At 41.8% G+C, this 20,852-nt stretch overlaps 1 pseudogene; it reads right to left on the bottom strand.

The window, feature by feature from the left end:
• Nucleotides 1–2,455: 2,455 nt before the first annotated feature.
• Nucleotides 2,456–3,200, bottom strand: LOC113837990 (annotated as a pseudogene).
• Nucleotides 3,201–20,852: the final 17,652 nt, after the last annotated feature.

The following is a 20,852-nucleotide window of genomic DNA, read 5'->3' as shown; positions in this document are numbered from 1 at the left end:
AGGTGTGGTCCCTTCTTGTGGGGGGGGTGGGGGCGTCATCATGTGGGGCTTGGAGAGTGGATGCAGTGCAGTCCAGTCTAGGGGAATTGGCTGCTAGAGCAAGGCAGGGCTGCCCAACTCTCTCTCAGTGACCCCGCTGGCCCCGCCCCCCCAAAGCTGTCTCTCCTCCTCTCCTCCAGGAGGGCTGCACAAGCCCACAAGGGTTGTCTCCAGTGTCTCTGGTAGTTCTAGCATCTCTCTTCCTCCATCTCCCTCACCTGTGGATGCCTGCTCCATCAGAGTTATTCAAAGAGTCAATACCAATTCCTGCTAAAGTGATCAATATATTGGGAAAAACATTCCTGTGGACATTTAAAGACACACTTAAGAGTAAAAAGACAATTCAAAGAAAACTTACAGGATGAAGAAGATATTTGCAAAGAATCTGTGTGACAAGAATGTCGCACTTTTTCTCTTTTTTGCTTTATTGAGACAGTGTTTCTCTGTATTGTTTTAGAGGCTGTTCTGGGACTTGTCTGTAGACCAGGGTGGCCTCGAAAATTCACAGACATCCACCTGCCTCTGCCCCTTGAATGCTGGGATTAAAGGTGTGCACCATTAATGCCCGGCTTGAATCTTGCACTTCTAACATGCAAAAACCTACAGAAAGATGGGTAGCACATGGGCTGGAGAGATAACTCAGTGATTAAGAGCACTGACTGTTCTTCCAGTAAATCCTGAGTTCAATTCCCAGCAACCACAAGGTAGCTCCCACCAGTCTTTACTGAAACCTGCTGCTCTCTTCTGGCCTGTAGACATACATGTAGGCAGAATTCTGTACATAATAAATGAATAAATAAATCTTAAAAATGGGGAGAAACTCTGTACTGAAAAAACAAAATAAATAAATAAAATATTAAAAAGATTGATAACACAACTTTCAAGCCAAGTGTGAAGAACAATTTCCTCAAAGATAAAAATTATCAATAAGCACATGAAAAGATGTTAAATGTACTCACTTATGGAGATGAAAATCAATTTCAGGAGATACCACCTCATTCTCAGTTTTGTACAGCTATAATTAAAACATTCAGATATTATATAGAAGAATTCCATGGAACCAGAAGCCTAATGCCCAGCTGCTGAGATTTAAATAAGATAGCTGCTAGGAAAACAGTCTAGTAGTTCCTCGGTACCTGAAGCAGATAGTTATCATAGAGTCCTCAGTTTATAGATGGGAGTCTATGACAAAGAAATTTGTTTCCACACCTTGAGCACAAGTGTTGGTAGTGGTATTGTTTATAATGCACAGGAGACATGCACAATACAAACTAATGAATAATTTGTGTGTGTGTGTGTGTGTGTGTATACCAATGACTTTTTATTTATAGACACTCAAATCTGAATTTCATAGGACTTTCTTGCATCATGAAATGTGATTTTTGAAACCACTGAGAAACACAGAGACCATTCTTAGCTCACAGGCCACGCAGAACACATGGTGTGGCTGGGTCTCATGTACACAGTCACTTCCTAAACTCTGATCTAAGTAGTTTGTGACAATTATTTTCTGGCATGGACGTAATGTCTACTTCCTTATTACGTGAGATCAATAATATACAATTTGCTTAAGGCTTTGTCTAAACTGCTGGTGTATATATTTTTAAGACAAAAAATTTAAAATGATTTATGTTAAAATTAAATACTAAAGAAACAAACTGTCCACGTTTCATTTATTTCTTGATGTCACATCTATACAGCTCACACACACAGCAGGACCCACACCTTGGCTTCACAACAGCACCAGGCTGCACTTCTGGTTATAATACAGCAGGGGCAAGGTGGCTGGGAAATGTACATTTATACACTTCATATAAGTTAAAGGTGGCTACTATATGACCTAGGGTAGCAAAGGCCTGGACCACTTGTGTCTGACCTATTAAAAATGTACCCAGTCATTAAAAAAGGCCAGTTGGTGAATAGGCCACGTATGAAATATGTCATGCAAAATTACCCATTTATCGTTTTAAAAAAATAATATTTAGACTTTAAACCTTTGACCAACTTGTCATGTGGATTTACATTATGGTAGCAAGAAGCACACTTGCTGTACTTCAGCAACCTGACTAACATTTTTGTTTTTTTTGTAAACCATAACATTTTTGTTAAAACATCCAAATCAAATCTCTTCTTTATACATCTGTTAGGTTACTTCCAAGTCACTCCCCAACTCCCAAAACCAGTCTGACACTTGCTGACATGTTAAATCTGAACCTATATTTGTAGTTTCTAAAATGCAGATCTGCAGACTCAGTCTGGTTACAGGTACACCATGACGACACATGCCATCCCAAGGAGAGGATCCATTCCTAACATTCTCTAAAAATACGAATCTGACCATCCTCAGACTTTTGAAAAGGCAGCGACACCTTAAATACCCTGGCGGGTTCTGTTCTCACCTGTGAATATCCACAAGCTACCTGCTGTAAGCCCTTTCTTTCTTGGACTTTTCCAGGGCTTTGTCCAATGTTTTCTCTTTCTCCCCGACATTTGGGGCAGTACCACTTGCCCTTTGGTGTATGGCTGAGTCCCACACAGGAAAAGTGGAACCACTCAATGGGGCACTCATGGTTGTCGCAGCCTATCATCTCTCCATAGGAGACCTGATTGCACACACAGTAGGTGGGCTCCTTGGGGTCCATGGGGAGGTCTGTGGGAGAGGCTTCCCTCTCTGCTTTGGCCTTGGAGCGTTTCTTCCTCTTTGAGGTTTTTGCTTTCTTCTCCTTGGGCGTTCCTGAGGTGATGTCGTCATGGTCCTGATTATTAGATGCATTCTCTCTATTCTCATTGTTTCGCTGCCTCAGGGACCTCTTGTTATTCTGCTTGTCCCCCTGAGTGATTGCATCACTCCTGGACTTGTCCTTGCCGGGCTTGCGGCTCCTGCTGGTGCTGTCACTGATGTCCTGGTGTGCTTCGAAGAGCTCCACGTGACTGTCCACCTGCATGGTTCGGTTCTCCACCAGCTCCACCATCTGACTTACAATCTGGATCTTCTCATCGCCCAGCTCCTGGCTGCGGATCAGGGCCCTCTGGATGCGGTGCAGCACTCGCCACTTCCGGGTGCTGTGCATCTCAAGCTTGAACTTCTCAGAGGAGTCATCCAATTCTTTCAGGATGTCTTGGTATTGGGCGTCGATCTCCCGCATCAGCGAGATGTTCCTCTGCAGGTCGAAAGGCAGAGACTCGATGGAGTCCAGGTAATCCTCCACATAGTTCACCAGGTGGATCTGCTCCCTGTTGGCAGACTCGACACGGTTAACCCCGGAGTTCCCAGGCGACTCTGCAGCTTTCCTCTTCCTCCACCCCCCTGCCCCCTTCAAACAGCACTGCAAAATGCAAAGCTCTCACCCTGCCGACAATCTCCCCCAGCTTCTTCATCCAAGCACGCCTGCAGCTAAAATTAGGCTCTCCCAGAGGCACTTCCATGCCTTGTGGACCCCAGGGCCTGCAGGCGCTGACGGTGGCCATGAATAATCTTCTAAGAGAGCATATCCTGAAGTTCTTTCCTGTGCTTTTGTTAAGCATAAAACAACAGCACAAGTGCAGAAGTCAGAGGACAACTATTGTGAGTAGCTTCTCTGTGTCCACCATAGGGGTCCCAGCAATGAAAATCAGCACTTGCCTACAGCAAGCACTTTACCTGATGAGCAATCTCTTTTTCCTTCCTTCCTTCCTTCCTTCCTTCCTTCCTTCCTTCCTTCCTTCCTTCCTTCCCACTTTCCTTCCTTCCTTCCTTTCCTTTCTTCCTTCCTATAGTTCTTTCCTTCTTTCTCTTTCTTTCTTTCTTTCTTTCTTTCTTTCTTTCTTTCTTTCTTTCTTTCTTTCTTTCCTTACTACTTACCTTTCTCTTTCCAAAAGCCTGTTTCCCTCCCCTCTTCACAGCTCTTTCCACTCCCACTTACATCCTTCTTTTCTCCTTCCTTCCTCCTCCTCCCTGTTACACCACTGCCACACAATTTCCTGAATGTACAGTGGGAAGATCTGAATACAACTCCTCTTCCCCACTGAAACTTGTTGACCTTTTAAAGTTTATTTTACTTTGTCTTCTTTCTAAGTGAGTACTGGGTCAGATGATTCAAGTTTCTTAAAGTGACCTTTGATTTCTGTATGTGTGTCACAACCTCAATTGGAAAGGATAACGTTGAAATAGAAGGATATGTCCCTAAAAGTGGGTGGGGTAGTATCCTTCCCAGATAATTACAGAAGCAGCACTTTGGGAGAAGGCATAAATGATCCATACGAAATTCCAAAACAATGGAATATCCACAAATTGTGCAAATATTAATAGTCCCCTAAGCATTCAACATTCTGAGATCAAAAACAAAAATTTCATAACCCTGAACCTGACCCTAAAGGGAAGCCTAACCCCGAACCTAACCCTAACACTAAACCTCGACTTGGCCGTAACCCTGAACCCTAACTATAACCCTGAACCCAACAACTATCCCTAACTCTAACCATGAACCCTAACCATAATCCTAATCCTAAACCTAACCCTAATCCTTAAACATAACCCTAACCCTCAACCAAAAACCTGACTCTAACCCTGAACAGTGAACCCTAACCCTAAACATAACCATAACCGTATGCATAAACATAACCCTATCCATAACTCTAACCTCTTAGCTAATCCCTACTCTTAACCCTAAACATAAATCTGAACCCCAACCCTAAACCCTAACATTAAGCGTTAACACTATCCCTAACCATAACCTTTGCCCTAACCCTAACCCTGAACTCTATCCCTATCCACTAAAATTAATGCTAACCTTAACCCTAATCCTGAGACCTAATCCTAACCCTAACCTTTTCCTTATCTCATAACCTTAACACTAACCCTAACCAGAAACATAACCCTAATCTAATACTAACCCTCACCTTAACTCTAACCCTAACACTGAACCTTAACACTTAACACTGAACCCTAACCAGAACACTAACCCTACTCCAACCCTTAGCCCTAACCTAACCCTAACACTATAAGTAACCCTAAGCATAACCACAACCCTAAATCCTAACCCTACTCTAACCATAACGCTGAATCCTAACTCTAAACTCAAGCCTAACACTGAAACCTTAACCTAACCCTAACCCTTACCCTACGCTTGAACCCTGAACACTAACCCTAACCATAATCCTAACTATGAACCCTAAAGCTAACCAAAATATAAACCTAAACCTGACAATAACCCTAACGATAACTGTAACCATAAAACTAATCCTTTACCATGAACCCTGAATCCTAACCCTAACATTAACCCTATCTCCAACTCTAACCCTAAACCTAACCATAACCCTAACACTAAGCCTGAAACACTAACCAGAACCCAATGGTAACACTGACAGTAACACCAAACCGTAAACCTAACCTTAACCCTAAACCTGTAACCTAACCCTAACCCTAAAACCTCACCCTAACACTAACCTTAAGGCTAAACCTGAACATTAAACACTAACCATAAACATGAACCCCAACTGTAACCCTAACACTGAACCCTTACCCCTAAACCCCAAAATCTAACCCTAACTCTTAACCTTGAACCCTAAGCCTAACCTTAACCAAACCCTAAAAGTAACCATGAACCCTAAAGCTAACCCTAACCATAAACCCTAATACTAACAAGAACCCCAACAATAACTCTAAACACCTACCATGAACCCAGACGCTATCCCTAAACCAAACCATTGCCCTATCCTAACCATGATCCTTAACCGCAAAACAAACCCTAAACCCAACCCAAATCCTATCCCAAACAGAACAATAATCTCTAACCCTAATCCTAACATTAAACCTATCTTTAACCCTAAACTGAAACCTTATCCTGAACCCTGAATAGTAACCCTAACCCCAACCCTGAACCATACACCTAACCCTACCCCTATTCCTAACCCTAACCATAAATCTGCCACCTAACCACAATTCTTACCTTGAACCCTACCCATAACCACAACCCTTACCCTATCCTTAAACCCTAACAATAAACAATAATCATATCTCTGAACCCTGACCCTAACCCTAAACTTATACCCTAAACCTAACCCTAACACCTGAACCTAACCTGAACCCAAAACCTAAACTTAAGCCTAACATTGAAAACTAAACCTAATCCTAACCAAACCTCGAACCTTAAACCTAACGCTAAACAAACTCTAAAAATAACCATGAACCCTAAACCCAACAATATCGGTATCCCTAAACCTAACCATACCCTAATACTAACAATAACTCTAACACTAACTCTGAACACTTACCAGGAACTCTGACCCTAACCATAACACTAAACGAAAGCCTAACCCTAAATGTAACTATAACCTAACCCTAAACATGATCGTTAACCCGAAAACAAACCCTAAACCTAACCCTAACCCTATCCCTAACTCTAACATTAAACCTATCTTTAACCATAAGCTTAAACCTAAAGCTGAACCCTGAGTTGTAACCCTAACCCTAATCTTAACCCTGAATTATAACCCTACCCCTGAACCCTACCCATAACCCTATTCCTAACACTAACCTTAATCCTTAATCCTAACCCTAAATAAGAACTCTCACCCTAACACTTACACAGAACCCTATCCATAACCATAACCCTTGCCCTATACCTAACCCTGACCCTAACACTAAACTTATCCCCTAAACCTTGTCCCGCGCGCTCTGTATTTCTCGCCAGCAAGAAATCATACGCAGGACACTCGGATCCTTCTGCAGACAAGCTTTAATGCATCTTACCAGAGTGGAGACACTAAACCAAGAAAACCATCCCTTATAAAGGCTGACCAGCCACCTGGGACGTGTTACCCTATGAATGGCTTCAGCTCCTCAGGCAAAAATGAGCCACGGGATAGGAAGAGATCAAAGGAATGGAGATTACCCAGCGCCTGTGAAGTAATTTACAACTTGGTGTCTTCCGGCACCTATTATTGTAATGGATAATGCAGGAACCGGCTTCCTACATATCCCCCTTTTTTATTAATTAATGAAAAGGCTTTATATTATTACAAGCAAATAGGTCACCCATATGTTGAGGGATAGAGGCAGAGGTTGTACCTTCCCAAAATCAAACATTAAGACTGTGTACGGGAGTCACCATCAGGCTGTTAGCTTGACCTGAAGTACTCTCGACCTGTCCTCTGCCGTTTTTCTGGGAAAGGGATTCTCAGGGCAGGTAACCCTTATGCAGGTCAACGTACCTCCCAGAGAAGCCTGCATAATAGGCAACTCTGTGCGATGCCTATGCTCAGCATCCCTCTTTGGGCTGCCCAGACCAGACACTCTACCCTGTGCAATGAGCCTAGGCTCCGGGTGTGCAAGAGCTGTCTGGCCGGTGGCCTATTGCTAAAGCATAGTTAGCCAAAATATAAGCGCTTGGGCGGTCTCTTGGTTTGAGCCCTGGGAGCTTACATGCCAGTCAAAAGTAACAGCAATCCGCAAACGGCTGCATCAAACAATTTCACCCCCACCCCTTTTCTCACAGACCAGCCAAAAATAACAGCAATCCGCAAACGGCTGCATCAAACAATTACACCCCCACCCCTTAAGCAGTGACAATCTCTCCGCCAAGGGCAGGAGTTAATCTGGATAACAATAGCGGCTCTCAATTCCCGAGGAGCGGGTGGAGTTTCGACTTTTGAAGGTCTGAAGGGGCTCTTCGGGTGAGTCTTTCTGGGATCCACAGAGGATTTTCTTCATCCTGTGAGAAAACACAATATCGCTCCCCTGGATCTTATGAGAATAGGATCCGGGCCTCTCCAAAGATCAGTTAAGATATCTTTTCATTTTACCATTTCCTTTTGGCCTTTTAGGTTTTGAGGTGAGACGCTTGGCCCGAGCGTCAATGTTAATGAGGCTTTAAAGCCCCAGGCATTCCAGGCCTTTAAGAAGTGTTGAATAGCAGGCATGGCCTTTTCCCCTATCAAAGACTGGGAAAGCCATCTGCAATTTTCTCCGCTCCTCTGATGGTAAGAAGGAGTCGGTACCAAATAGTGGGGGTGCTGATGGAAGCACACCCACTGGATTAACAGGCGATAGCCTCATAGGGCAGAGGCTAGGTTTTGAGTCTTTATTTCTCTTAAATTTACCAGGGTGTGACTGGCCATTCCCCATTCTCTCTCCCTCCTTCTCTGTCTCTCCCTCATCCAGCTGAGCTGTTCCTTCCAAAACCCCATCTCTTGAGCTTTTAGAGTCATTAGAGCTATCAAGATTTAAAGCTTTAAACTTATTTACAGAATCATCTAACAAATTATTTACTCCCTTGTCAGTAGACATCCCAGGAGGTCCTTTTTTTTATTTATTGCTGTACACACTCCCTTGTCAGTAGACATCCCGGGAGGTCCTTTTTTCTTATATTTTATTGTTAGGCGCGCCCCATCTCTCATTACATTCGGTTTCTGATATGTAATTCTGGACTTCTTTAAGATTGTAAAAGTCAAAATAGCTCCTAGTAAAAGCATAGAAGCCTCTATATTAACCTCCCACAATAGCAACATTCCCAAGCCAAAGTCCAGAAAAATCATACCTCTATGAATTTACCACCCTGCAGTTCTGAATCCGCCTCGTTAGAGGGGTCTCCGCGGTGCTGGAGATGTTCATATGTTCCCAGGTTTCAGCACCAGATGTCCCGCGCGCTCTGTATTTCTCGCCAGCAAGAAATCATACGCAGGACACTCGGATCCTTCTGCAGACAAGCTTTAATGCATCTTACCAGAGTGGAGACACTAAACCAAGAAAACCATCCCTTATAAAGGCTGACCAGCCGCCTGGGACGTGTTACCCTATGAATGGCTTCAGCTCCTCAGGCAAAAATGAGCCACGGGATAGGCAGAGATCAAAGGAATGGAGATTACCCAGCGCCTGTGAAGTAATTTACAACTTGGTTTCTTCCGGCACCTATTATTGTAATGGATAATGCAGGAACCGGCTTCCTACAAAACCTAACCCTAAACTTAACCCTAACCCTAATACTAACCTCCAACTCTAACTCTAACCCTAAACCTAACCATAACGCTAAACCTGAACCCTAAAACTAACCCTAATCATAACACTAACCTAAACCTAACACTGAATTGTAAACCTAACTCTACCCTAACCCTAAACCCCAACCTGAACCAAAACCCCTACCCATAACCCTAACATTAACCCTTCCCTGAACCCTACCCCAGACACTAACACTTACTCTATCCACAAACCTGACACTAACTCTAACCCTATGCCTGAACCCTGAAATCTAACCCTAATCCTAACCATGAACCCTAACACTAACCCCTAACCTTAACCCTAAACAAACATAACCATAACCCTGTACCCTGAACCCCAACACTAACCCTAAATATAACTCTAACCCTAAGCCCTAACACTAATGCTAACCCTACCCCTAATCCTAACCCTAACCTCAAGTGTAACATTGAAACATAAACATAATCATAATCCTTACACTAATCCTGAACCCAAAACATTAACCTAATCCTAAACCTAACCCCAAACATGAGTATAACCCTAAACCTAAACTTAAGTATAACCGTAACCCTGATTCTAACCCTAACCATAGTTTCTCAAAGTCAACATCCCATTTGTGTAACCTTACCTTTTAGCTTGACTTCTCTTCATGGCTGAGGTCTTTGAAGGTTTCGGCAGAGTCAGGGTTCTGGGCACTGCCTTTGTCTTGCATCCATTTTTCCTCATTTGGCCTTCTAGTAATACTCAAAAGTCAGATATTTCCCTCCTTCTCTGCCTTGGCAAGTGTTCGATGAAGAAAAACAAATTCAGATTACAAAAGTGAGCAAAATTGAAATGCACAGGCAGCAGCTCAAGACCACTTTTGAAGTCCGGAGCATGTCTTTATTCTGAGGTTTCAGGTGGAACAAGTTGTACACTAGCTGCTGGTGCACTGGCATGCACATTTTTTGGGGAGACAGCACAGGTAAAGTTCTCTGTGTTACCTGATCAAATGCACCTGAGCAGAGGACTGGGAAGGAAGGGGCATGAGGAAGGGGAGGAGGCAGCCAGAGGGCAAGGGAACAGAGGGAGGAGATCAGCCAGGGAAGCCTTGGAGGAAAGCAGAGAGACAGGAGAGGGGAGTAGGGGAAGTGACAGGGGGAGAGGACACAGGAGGAGGAGTGAAGAGTTAGTGCCACTTAGAGGTGAGGGAAGGGCCGGAAATTGAGAATAGGATATGGCAAATTATCCACAAAAAGGCATCAGTACTTATTAGTCCAACATACCAACATCAAATGCCAGTCAGCCAGCCAATTAAGAGTTACCTGGCACAGCCAGCTTCATCTTTCAAGTTAGCTTCATGCTACAACTTACAAAAAACAGGTGCTGCTGAATCCCTCAGGAACAAGAGCAGCCTGGTGGTGGATAGAGGACCTCTCAGCCCCCTTTACTCCTTGGGTGCACCTGTGGTAAAATAGCATGGCCTTGGTTCATCGAGAGTATTCACCATCCCAGGAAGTGCAAGGGATAAAAAACTGACTCCTGTCTCTTCTGACCTCAGGGATGCTGGCTGGTCAGGGTCTGGGCAAATAAGCATAGCCAGGGCATTTCCCACATCCCAAAAGAAGTGGAGGACACCAGTCCATCTCCTCACTAGCTGCTGAGGCACTGTCTTCAGTAATGTGAGAAGCAAGCCAGTGTAGCTAACCTAATATCTAGCAAAATAGGCTTCACAATAATTAAAAGAGATGAAGGACATTTCATATTCAAAGGAAAAGTCCATCAAAATGATGTCTCAATTCTTAACATTTATGCACCAACTACAAGGGCACCCACAAGAGCAAAAGAAACATTACTAAAGATTCAATCTCATATTAATAGTGGGAAATTTCAACAGCCCACTTTCACCAGTGGACATTTCTTTTAGAGTACTAGAAACTTCACAGAAAAATAAGTGAAATAATAAATGTTATGACTCAAACAAACATAACAGATATCCACAGACAAGTTCACCCCAAAACAAAAGAATATGCCCTCTCCTCACCACATCATGTAATTTTCTCTAAAATTGTCCACATACTTGGTGAGAAAGCAAATCCCAACAGATACTAAAATTTGGAATAACCCCACTAATCTTAACAGATCACAGCACGAACTACAGAATGCCTACAAACTCATGGAAAATTCACAACTCTCAACTGAATTACCCATGGTTCAAGGAACGAATAAAGATAAAAATGATAGACTTCCTAAAATTCAATGACAATGAATCCATAGTATATCCAAATTTAAGTGACACTGTGAAAGCAGTGTTAAGAAAGTTCAGAGCACTAAGTGTTTATATAGAATCGGTAGAAATCTCACAAGAGTGACTTAAAAGCACACCTAAAAGCTCTATCACTAAAAAAAAGAAACAAAATCACCCAAGAGTAGTAGACAGCAGGAAATAATCAAACTCCTCACTGAAATCACTAAAATGGAAACAAAGAACTATACAAAGAGTCAGTGATACCAACAAGATATCCAAACCAACTAATAGGCAGGGAGAAAATATACAAATTAACAAAATTAGAAATAAAAGGGGGATAAAAACAGATACTAAGGAAATCCAGGCAATCTTTAGGCCATACTTCAAAAACCTGTACTCTACAAAAATGGAAAATACAAAAGAAATGGACAACTATCTTGATAGGTACTACATATACAAATTAAATCAAGACTAGATAAACAATTTAAATAGTCCTATAGTCCCTAAAGAAATAGAACAAGTCGTTAAAAGTCTCCCAAATGAAAAGATCCCAGGGCCAAATGATTTCAGTTCTGAATTCTACCAGAATTTCAAAGAAGAGCTGATGCCAATAATCCTCAAATTGTTCCACACAATAGAAACAAAAGGATCTTTGCCAAATTCTTTTTATGAGGCTGTAGTTACCATGATACCCAAACCACACATTATCTCACCTAAGAAGAAGAATTAAAGACCTAACTCCCTCATGAACATTGATGAAAAACTACACAATGAAACACTGGGAAACATATAGCATGCATTTAATCCCATAGTGGAGAGGCAGAGGCAGGTGGATCTCTATGAGGTTGACGCCAGCCTGGTCTAAAAGTTCCAAGACAACCTCCAAAGCAATACAAAGAAACACTGACTCGGGGGAAAAAATAAACAAAAACAAAAACAAAAAAACAAAAAACTGGCCAAACGAATCCAAGAATACATGAAAGATATCCTTCCACCCTGATAAAGTAGGATTCATCCCTGAGATGCAGGGATGTTTCTACAAAGTAAAATTGGTAATATAAATCAACTGAAAAATAAAAAACAGATGATCATGTCATTAGATACGAAAAAGACCGTTCAGTCATGTAAAAACTGCTTAGCCATGAACCTCACTCCACCCAAGGCTGTATCTTATAACCAGAGCTCAGTGTTGTCTCTCAGTCCAGATACCCAGTCACAGTCCTAGAACCACATGACATCACTGCACAGTACAAAAGCAGAGAGCAAGAGCAATGCTGTCCTCTAGACATGTGAAGAAACTTCACCTTGATTATCCCTGGGAATAGAGCATCTCCCCCAGGATGATGACCCATGAATCAGAAACTTCTGTTAGAGGCTGGACCTGAACTTCAGCTAGGATACATTGCACAGATGAGCAGCCCTGGCAGGATAGGCTTAGGACCATAATTGGGAATTCAGAGTGTGAACCTTGTGTGATGACCCTTGGCATACTAAAATGTTATACTAGTTATGCATGTCTACCTTCTTGCTCACAAAAGTTAGGATCAAATTCCTATGATTGATGATTGCATTAAATTCATCAAGATGAGGAAAGGAAACCTTATCCAAACCAAATAATAGAGAAGAGATTTTTAAAGAAACAATGTTTGATTTCTATTATACACCTAAAACAAGTAGTTTCGTTCTAGTTGCTTTATAAGCAAAAAAAAAAAAAAAAAATGGGAAGCAATGTTATCCATGTTTTGCATGTGTTTGTTAGTATACTCAAGAGAATGTTTTCGCCAGGCAGTGGTGGTGCATGCCTTTAATTCCAGCAATCAGGAGGCAGAGGCAGGTGGATCTCTGTGAGTTTGAGACCAGCCTGGTCTACAAGAGCTAGTTCCAGGACAGCCTCCAAAGCCAAAGAGAAACCCTGTCTCAAAAACCAAAAAAAAAAAAAAAAGACAGACAATGTTTTCTGTGTGTACAGGTGACACAACAGAAAACAGCCTGTCAGATCCCCTGAACCGGGAGCAGCAGGTAGATACGAACTTCCTGTATGAGGTGTTGAGATCTGAACTCAGGTCATCACCAAGAAGAATATGTGATGAGCCACCTGCCAAGCCCAATTACAGCTTTTATCCACTAATTTAAAAGTCTTTCACTGATTAACAACAATACATCAATAAATAAAGTATATAAATGATCCTAGGGAATATGTTGCATCAAAATTAACATGTTGTTTATGGTTAATTTGCAAAATAAACTGAATCCAATACAAATACAATGCCCAACTATTTCTAAGAGAAAAGATGATTCCAAAGCGACATACAAACTGAAAACATTTCAGAATGCTCAATATATATATATATATATATATATATATATATAGATATATATATATATATTCAGGTTGTGCAGCGTCTGCCTTTAATACCAGCACTTGGGAGGCATAGGCAGGCGGATCTCTGACACTTGGAATGCAGCCTTGTCTACAAGAACTAGTTCCAGGACAGCCTTCTAAGCCACAGAGGAACTCTGTCTCAAAAAACCAAATACAGTACACACCTTGATACAATATGACTTCTACATTTATCAGGGAAGCAACAATAATAAAGAATGCCTACAATATTTGTAACAGAATAGAGAATTGAGAGAAAAAGCCAAGAACAAAATCAGGAAAATGAGCTTTTATCCAAAAGACTAAAGTAATCTCAGCCAAACACAGATACATATGATTCCATGTGTACAAAAATTAAATAAAGACAGATTTCACAACTGCAACAAAAAGTGACCCCTAAACAGTTAATTTTCTGACTCTCCAGCAACTGATATTTCTTCCAGAGAGGCCCCATGGTCTGGGGCCCTATCAACAAGTGTAAGCCATCTCCTACAGAGCCTTCTATGACTCTACAGCCCCTTGTGCCCCCTTGTAGGTTCAGGCAAACCCAGCCCAAGTGATGTCCAATCAAAAGACAATGTGAAGATAAAGTGGATGATTGCTTCCAGTTGAATGGATGATGTCACAAGATGTGGCATCTTCCCTATTCACCTGCAAAATACTATGGTAACCTGAAATACCTCTACATTGCAGAAAATCCTTTTGTGCCCTGGAACTGAACTTCACTTGAATCACATGATGGTGGCTGTCAGTAGCCTGACGTTGAAAACACTCTAATCATGTATTGCTGAAGGATGATTCCCATGCCCTCCTAGCAGTTTCTAAACTATCAGTAACATTTCTAAGACAAACCTGAAAGTGGAGTGTAATATCCAGAACTTCTAGAATCCAGACCTTCAGTTTTCCAATCTGTCTTCCCACTGCTAAACAAAAGAAAAGCCTGTATCACTGGACAGTGATATTACCAGCTCATAGTCTCTCATGCAGGGAAGGCAGAGCCTCTCCTTCCACAGGGAATCCACACTCAACAAAGCTCAGAGCCCAAGTTGTAGGGTCCAGCCCTATTACTTCTTTCAGGTTGGAGGGAGGGATCTGTGGAGTAATAAAGACAAAAGAGCCAATCACTGTTGAAAGAAGAATGCCAATTTTATTTAGAGGGTGGTTACATCTACACCATCAGCAGGACCCTAGGAAGTAACTCAGATCAAAGTCCAAGTTCTTAAGCCTCTGGCAATATGCAGATAATCTGCATATTTGTACACAGGCCCTGTTGTCAGGAGGGAAAATAGGAAATAGCACGTAGCTCTGAGGCAGCCAGTAGCTCCCCCAGGGTAATGCAGATCAACCCTACATATGAGGAGAAAAACACACTCCCAGAGGTACCCTACTGGTCACCCCTTAAACATATAAAAATAGAAATTAGTATCTGTCTTAGTATTTCCAGGATGTCAACATCTAACGTGCCCATCATAGAAAAGCCTGCCTGGCCCGTGCAGATCCTCTGTCTTAGGTAAACAGATATCCCTTGAAAATAACCCATCATTTATAACTCATTTGTCCTGCAACTCAGTTAGACATGCACTGAGGGGTAGTTTGCTGTCAAGGAAAGCATGATTTGCTTTCTCCACAAATGGCTCTTGACTTGCTGTTTTTTTTTGTGCCACAGGCAGACTAGGAGTAAAAGGAAGCTGCCCAGATTTTAATCCTGTGTCTAGTGATCTGTTTTCCTACCTGAAGTGACCTTTAGTTTGAGTTCCAAAAGACAGGAGTCTCCCTAAAGAGGAGGCACCCTGATCTCACAAGTCTAAATAATTTTGAGTAGCCAATTGAGAAATCTAGAAAAGTTACCCAATTAAAATTTAAATTGCCCATTCAAACTAGAGAATAAATATAATTCTTAGGATCTTAAGGCAGACTGAACCTCCCCTGAGAACTATGCAGGATGCTTGCTGTGTTAAGTGCCTGAGGGGCAGCTAAGCCACAAACTCCCTGGTGGCTGCAATGGCAGCCACTTCAAAAGTAGCAAGGTCAAGATCTCTCCCATGTCAGTAAGGAAAAGCTGGTCTTCTCCAGGGATCCCATTGTTATGTCTGTACCACGAAAACTGAGGCTGCAATCCCATCATCTCTGCAGCTTCACCAAGTGGCAACTTTGGAGGAAACACTTAAATATTTCACCAGAAGGAGCGTTACTTAGCATATCAAAGAGTGTAGGAGCACACCTTGTGAGTTAAATTAACCCCTTGGACAGCCAAAGAGACTGTATTTTAAGCAGACATAAGGCCAGGAGTGGAACATGTGGAAAAAGGTTAGCTTGGCTTCCAGACTTACTAAGCAGACATGGCCAACTATTAGGATATTTGTTCCTTTAAATCCTTATTGCCGGCTGCCTTTCCCAGGTTAAGGTTGGAGCTGACCATAAAAGGTCACACCTGTTTCTAAGAATCCATCAGCACCAAGGCTGGCAGATTTCTCATTAGCATCCAATGGCTCATTAGAAGGCTGAACAAATCAGCAGGAACCAGGAATACACAACACTCCAGCACCCAGACTAGAGATTCAGCATTCTGTGGCAAAATGCAAATAGACCTCGGAGCCCACAACAAAACTGGATCTGGCCCTCTCCAAAGACTCCAGGGAAAATCTATTCATTTAACCAGAGGCTTTATCTGCACAGAGGACACACAAGGATGACTTGCTGCAGAGGTGTTAGAATTATGCACTATTAAAAAAATTTAAAATATAAATAAGTATGTTGAGGGGAGCCAAGAGCACCCTCAAGGTCCCCCTTGTATAAGCAAATAAGCTTTTAACGTGTGATTGACAAGTTCCACCATAGCCTGCCCTTGGGGGTTGTGAGGAAGGCCAGTTTTGGGGGTAATTACAAAATCCAGACAAAACTGATTGAAACTTGACACATGGTAGGGCTATTATCCTTGTTAGAGGCAAATCTACCCATTGATACCCTCTTATAAGGCTCTCTTAAATTTAGAAATGAGACCCTGAAAGCAAAATGCTGACAATCAGCAGGGTGCAGAGGAATATTGAAAATGCAATCCCTTAAATCTATCACAAGTAAATGATAATTTTTTGGGGATGGCCTCAGGGGCTGGCATCCCTGCCTGAGTGGCACCCATGGGCATCATGGTCTTATTGACCTGTCGAAAGCCTTGTAACAGCCTCAATTACCTAATTTTTTCTTAAAACCAAATATTGGGGTATTCCAGGGAGAATAGAAGGAACAATGTGACCGGCATTGAGTTGTTTCTGAACCAGGGCATGAGCAGCCTCCAATTTTATTTTAGACTGGAGCCATTATTCTACCCAAACAGGTTCATCATTTTTCTAGGTAGTAGGTATTGGAGGTATGGGAAGCTTTGGGTACAATCGCCCCCCATCAAAAATGTCCCAATTCAGCCGGGCGTTGGTGGCCCACACCTTTAATACCAGCACTCAGGAGGCAGAGGCAGGTGGATCTCTGTGAGTCGAAGCCAGCCTGGTCTCCAGAGCGTGTGCTAGGATAGGCTCCAAAGCTACACAGAGAAACCCTGTTTCGAAAAACAAAACAAAACAATACAATACAAAACAAAACAAAACAAAAATAGTCCAAATCCTCTCCTGTCTCCAGGTGCCCTCTGTACCTGGGGTCTGTCTGACACAGGCAAGAGGTCACCCTGTAAATTCTTCCCAATCTCTTTTCTTGCCTTACTCTTTAAGCACACCCTACAACGGAGACTTGACCCCATTGCTTCTAGGACATCTGGGTTCATACCTAAATTAATTACAGATAAATATCTTGGGTACATCTCATTGTTTGGCAATTTTGAGGAGCAGAATCTCTAGCTAAACAAAATTGTATATTTAGACTTAGTTATTAAATGACAAAAATTATGAGGCTGAGAAAAATCTACCATTTTCATTAAACAATCTGTTAACTCCACCCCTTTAGCAAGTAGGCAGGGGAAAGGCCTGAACAGATCCCAATGTGACCTATAAAACATAGAAATTTTTAGGTGAACAGCATATTGAATTTGTCCAAATAACATTTTAACCTGATCCTCTATGTATAGAATTGTCTCCACAATTTAAAGAGCCATAAAAACATAATGATTCTTAGTCCATAGATTAAATGAATCATATTATTAACTGCTGAGAGACCATTGCAACAGCACCTAACTTCATTCTCTGAGCTGTGGTTGGGGCCATCTCTCCTGTATATTTTTGCTAGTAACAACATAAGCTGCTGTTCTATCAGAAGAACCATTAGTAAAAAATGACATAGTATTTTCATGGGACTGCTCCTTACTATTTTGGGAATCTGAAAGGATGCATTAGCATGAATTGCAACAGCCCAAGATTTGGAAACTGATTATCAATTTTCTTTGAAATCAATTAATGGTTTTAACAGGCAGCTGTCTCCTGAGAGGCTTTTTCTCAAAAACCTTTATCAAATCATGTATCAACGTTTACTTTCTAGATATTTCTTTACATCTATAAAAATTTAGGAGGATGTCAGTGTCTTCTCCTTTGCCAAATTCCATATAATCATCGAAGATTTTCCCTGCCCCTCAATCAATGATATGGGCTCCTTTTATTTTTCCACCAACTGAATCTTGAGGATTCAAATCAACCTCTCCTGTTAAGAGATTCAGTGACCAATTGGATGTTCTTATTGACTGTAATTAAAGCAATTTTGGTAGCTAATTTACTATGTCTGAGACAAACCATGTGCAAGGAAATTTAAGCAGTTCCTTTTGTCAGCATTCATGCATTCACAATCATACATATATCAAACATTCATGTGTGGCCACACCAAACATTCACAACTTGCATACATCTCACATTTCTCATTTTGCCTAGGTTATGATCAATTTGTTGAACTGAAAAATCCCTAATTGAAATCTCTGGTAACACAGCAGTTACAGTCAATTCTTGAATTATAAGCATCCAAAATTTGAACAGATCCAAATTTACCTATGTTGCCTTTCTTTCTCCATTAGTCTTAAGCACAGTTTCTGGCTGGCTGTATCAATAACATGTTTATACATTTGACTGGAATCAGCCAAAGCTACATCTCCCAAGGCTGCAAGTTATATAAGTTCTGACATTGACCTTACCCTAGCCTTCTTCCCCTCTGACCTGCTGTAGATCATCTGAAGCTGCTTCCCTCTCCTGCATCTGGGGAACAAACCCAGTTCTCTATTTTCTCTTCTGTTGGTACTCTCTCTGTGACTCAGTGCCCTTCCTGACCATGTCCAAAGCAACATCTAGAAGGCTCTGTGTATTTCCTCCTCCCCATGCCATGCACTCTCTAATGCAATAACATGTTTAACTGAAGTTTCTGTTGGTCTGATATCTAAACAAATCCCAATAAACCCATGCATGTCATTTGTATTTACTATTGCTCTATTTTTCTCATTTTTCCATATATTTTCTTTTTCTATTTTTCTGTATTTTCCTTTTCTAATTTCTTTTTGAGACAGTGCTACTTTATTTCCAATCCAGCTCCTTCCGGAGCTGAGGCACACTTATAGTACCTTATCAGCCTAAGTCTTTCAGAAGTTGAGGCAACCATATAAACACACCCACTCCTAACTTGAACTTGATGCTGGACAGCAAATCCACTAGTGATTTGTATTCCCTTCTTTCTTGATCTAGGTGAGCACCTCCACTATGTAGCATCCAGTGCTGCTGCTTCTTACAGGTTCCAGCAAGGGATATGCAGATTAATAAAGACAAAACAACTGGTCACTCTTGAAAGAAAAATGCCAATTTTATTTAGAGTGGTGTTGACTTCTATAGCATCCACAACTCCCTAGGAATTAACTCAGATCAAATTCCTAGCTCTTAAGCCCCTGGCAATATGCAGATAATCTGCATATTTGTAAACAGGCCTTTTAGGAGGAGGGAAAATAGGAAATAGCACCTAGCTCTGAGGCAGCCAGCAGCTCCCCAGGTGTATTGCTGATCAACCCTAGATAAGAGAAGAAAAGCAAACTGCCAAGGGTCCCCCACACCAAGGGCCACTGCCCAGCTCAACACAGGGACCAGCAGAACTTCAACTTGGCTCATGGTCCATCCCAGCCCAAGCAGTTCAGATTCTATAGCTCAGCCAATCTGCTCTTCCTGGTCTGGGGATACAGGGCCACACAATCACCATGGCATGGCTTGTGGTCTTCCTTACAGCTCTCCACAGAAGAATAAGATGAGAATCCAGGAAGGAACCTGTAAGCTACCCTCCACTGGTGCTCCTGATGGATAAGCCTTCCAAAATTTCATCCTTAGTTAAGACTACCCAGATGGGCTACAGGATTTTAGCAGTCACCCCACTGAATGAGCAGAGATCAAATGACTCAGACCACACAGACACTCCCGGCTTTGCATGCTTCCACACTATAGTCAGTTATGGTCCTGATGTGGGAAATTAGTAATTTAGTAACATCCTCCAATCTGGCAGAGCACATCCTGTTCCTCTTCCATGGCACAGGTTGCTGTGTGTGCACATTCAGTTACATGCTCAATGTTCAGCACAGCCAACCCTTTGCTTCAAAGTTGGGATGTCCTGCAACCAAACACAGATCACATTCACACAGCATCTGTTGTTAAACAAACAAGAAGAAGAAGAAGAAGAAGAAGAAGAAGAAGAAGAAGAAGAAGAAGAAGAAGAAGAAGAAGAAAGCCCCGGATGAGAACACAAGGAAGAGGCTATAAAAATGTCTTGAAGACAGAGAAAATGATAGTAGATATTATGTATATATAACCCTCAAAAGTTATATTTAAAAGTTGAAACAGGCATTAGTCATATGCTCCAGAGACTGGGGATTTGTATCAGAGCACATCCAGTACTACTCACACTATTTTTCTCAGGGTTATCATCTTAAACCAGGAAAAAACAATTCTGTTAGGCAGTGCAAGACCATTTTATCCAGTTCTTTTTCTTAGGTTGAAATGTTGTAACTACAGGAATTTGGTTTCATGATGAGTTCTTTTCTTTATCTAGATTCTTGTTTGCCTGATCCATGAAACTGAGAAATGGAATTCAGGACATTAATGGAACATCTAATATTGATTACCTGACTCCACATGGTAAATGTCAACTACTGTCACAGCAGGAAATCTCCCTTCCTGCCCCTCCCTTTCTGTTCTATAACTACACCTGCTTTGCAGTTGGTGAATGAAATTCTTACACGGGTTCCTCCTTCATTTGTAAATTCACAATAAAATCTATGGAACTTGAAGGGTATTCATTTACTT

The sequence above is a fragment of the Cricetulus griseus genome, unplaced genomic scaffold (genome assembly GCF_003668045.3).
Source record: "Cricetulus griseus strain 17A/GY unplaced genomic scaffold, alternate assembly CriGri-PICRH-1.0 unplaced_scaffold_1, whole genome shotgun sequence".
NCBI lineage: Eukaryota > Metazoa > Chordata > Mammalia > Rodentia > Cricetidae > Cricetulus > Cricetulus griseus.
The sequence above is the reverse complement of the archived record's forward strand: the minus strand, read 5'-3'. Positions and strand labels throughout refer to the sequence as shown.